The sequence below is a fragment of the Crocuta crocuta genome, unplaced genomic scaffold (genome assembly GCF_008692635.1).
Source record: "Crocuta crocuta isolate KB4526 unplaced genomic scaffold, BGI_CrCroc_1.0 scaffold301, whole genome shotgun sequence".
NCBI lineage: Eukaryota > Metazoa > Chordata > Mammalia > Carnivora > Hyaenidae > Crocuta > Crocuta crocuta.
In genome coordinates, this window is record NW_027527544.1 from 1712652 (window position 1) to 1716091 (window position 3440).

The window sequence follows — 3440 nt, forward strand, 5'->3', positions numbered from 1 at the left end:
CCCCCACCCTCATGCCCTCTCTCGCTCTCTCTCAAAATAAATAAATAAACCTAAAAAAAGAATGAGATCTTGCAATATGCAATGACGTGGATGGAGCTAGAATGTATTACGCTAAGCGAAATATGTCAATCAGAGAAAGATAAATATCATATGAATTCACTCACATGTGGAATTTAAGAAACAAAACAGATGAACATATGGGAAGAGGGTAGAAAAGAGAAGGAAATGAACTACAAGAGACCCTTAACAACAGAGAACAAACTATGGGCTGACAGAGGGTGATGGGTGGGAGATACAGTAGATGGGTGATGGGTACTAAGGAGGGCACTTGTGATGAGCACTGGGTGTGGCATGTAAGTGATGAATCACTGATTTCTGTTCCTTAAACCAATATTGCACAGTATGTTAACCAACTAAAACTTAAATTAAAAAAATAAAATACACATAGAACATTCTCTAGAATGGATCACATTAGGCCATAAAACAAGACTCAACAAATTCAAAGACTGAAATCATATCATGCATCTTTTCCAACCACAAGGGTATAAAACTAGAAATGAATCATAAGAAAAAATATAAAAAGGACATAAATACATAGGGGTTAAATAACATGTAACTAAACAACGGAACAAAAAGACAACCTATTGAATGGGGGAAAATATATGTTAATGACATATCCAATAAAGGCTAGTATCCAAATATATAAGGAACTTCTATAACTCAACATAAAAGAAACAAATAATCCAATTTAAAAAATAGGTAGAGGAACTGATTTCACATATTTCCAAAGAAGACATCCAGATGGTCAAGAGACACATGAAAAGACGCTCAGCATCACTCATCATCAGGTAAATGCAAATCAAAACCACAATGAGATATCACCTCATACCTGTCAGAATGGCTAAAATTAAAAAAAAAAAATGCAAGCAATAACGTGTTCGCAAGGGTGTGGAAAAATACAAACCCTTGTGCACTGTTGATAGGTATGCAAATTGATGCAACCATTATGGAAAACAGTATGAAGTTTCCTCAGAGTTGAAAATAGAATTACCATATAATCCAGCAATTCCACTACTGGGTATTTACCACCCCCCCCCCAAAAAAAACAAAACAAAACAAAAGCACTAATTCAAAGCGATATATGCACCCCTGTGTGTAATGTAGCATTATTTATATAGCCAAGATACGGAAGCAATCCAAGTGTCCATAACTAAACGGATAAAGAAGATGTGGTGTATCACAATGGTATATTACTCAGCCATAAGAAAGAATAAAATCTTGCCTTTTTGTAACATCATGGGTAGATCTAGAGAGTATAGTGCTAAATGAAATAAGTCAGTCAGAGAAAGACAAATACTGTATGATTTTACTCATATGTGGAATTTAAACAAAACAGATGAACAAAGTAAAAAAGAGACAAACAAAAACCTAAACTCTTAAGTATAGAGAACAAACTGGTAGTTGCCAGAGGGAGGTTGGTGGAGGGATGGGTGAAATAGGTGAAGGGGATTAAGCGTACCATTATCATGATGAGCACTAATATAAAGAATTGTTGAATCATTATATTGTACACCTGAAATTATTATGCCTTACTATAACACTGTATGTTAATTATACTTGAATTACATATTACATACATACACACATACATGCAATAAAGCAGTGCTACTCAAAATGTGCTTTATGTACCAGAACTGGTCCCTGGCCTGTGAACTGTTTTGTAACTGGTCTGCAACAAGTACACAAACTGAGAATATGCATTTATAATCTTTTATAGAAATTCAACATTGCCATATTGTTTAAGCGCATGACCACTGTATTCATCTTGTTGAACAAGGCAAGACCAGATTGGGTGCTGAGCTTGTTGGGATGAGCTGTATATAGTATGAACTGTATACCTGTCCTGGGCACTAATAAACACAAATTAAAAGCTGATATTTTACCATAGAGAGTTTGAGAAGCAATGCTCTAAACCAGGAGTTGGCAAACTAAGGTCTGTGAGTCAGAAGCTACTGGTCATCTATCTGGTTTATATAACTTTTATTGGAACAAGCCTTGTCCATTCGTTTACTTATTATCTATGCTGCTTTCATCCTACAGAGGCAGAGTTGAGTAGTTGTAGCATAGAATCATGGCCTTCAAAGCTGAACAAATTAACTACGTGATCCTTTAAAGAAAAGGTTCAGTGATCCTTGCTCTAAAGCTATGTTTTCTTGAACTTTATTTGACTATAATCAACAGAAAGAAATCCATTTTACTCTGGAAACAAGTAGACATATACGTATCTACATATCTGAGACAAAAGTTTTACAAACAGTATTCACTCACACTACATTTGATGTACTCTTATATTTGTATTCTATTCTGCTTTGCTGTTTTAGATGTTTACTTATTTGAGAGAGAGAGAGAGAGAGAGCGAGCACACAAGCAGAGGAAGGACAGAGAGAAAGGGAGAGACAGAATCCCAAGCAGGCTCCACATTGTCAGTGCAGAGCCTGACACAGTGCTCAATCTCACGAACCAGGAGATCATGACCTGAGCCAAACTCAGATGCATAAGCGACCGAGCCACCCAGGAGCCCCTGCTCTATTTTATTTAAAAAACACTGGACAGACATAATAAATTAGTATTACAATCTATTATAGATTTTCACCCATAATTTGAAAATTACTGCTTGAAATCCTCTAGCACGTGCCTGGCACAAAGATGGCATGTAGAAAACATTCATTGAATAGTTCATTGGTATTTACTCATACCAGAGTTATTTTCCCTCCATGTCATATAGGGGTTAATGATATTTGATATTATTTCCACTTTCTAAGTTCTCCCTCATATCACACAGGACGCAAAGCCTGGAAACTGTGTTTTCCCGATTCCTTTGTCATCAAGGTTCCAGTTAGATTTTGCTATTACAGAAATTGAAGGTGGAACGAAGGAGGAGCTATAATTCACTAAGACAGGCACATGGGGATCAACAGATGCAGGGGGTAAGCATAGGATTTTGCCACACTTCCAGTCATCCACCTGAGAATTATTCTCTCCAGTGCTACAATCACTGCCACCTGATTTCATATACACTGTTGGTTCATTAACATTGAACTAATGGCCGAAGCACTACAACTCCCGCTTGAATGAAATTTATCCAACACAGGTATTTTCCCCATAAAGCACATCACAGCCTTCTTGCACTTTACTAGCCAGAACTTCAACACTATGCTTGGAGGCCATTTTAAACAGTGAAATCGCTAACAGAAGCACAGAAATGGGAAAGACATGACATTACATAGGCTGAAATAAGGATGCCTCTTTATAGTATGAGATCTGAAACAAGAAGGCAGAGCACTGCCATATTCAACCTCAGCTAGGAACACGTACGCCGAGCAAGCGACTCAATATTTTCACTGCTCTGCACATGTCTGTGAATGACAGCAAATGTGCCA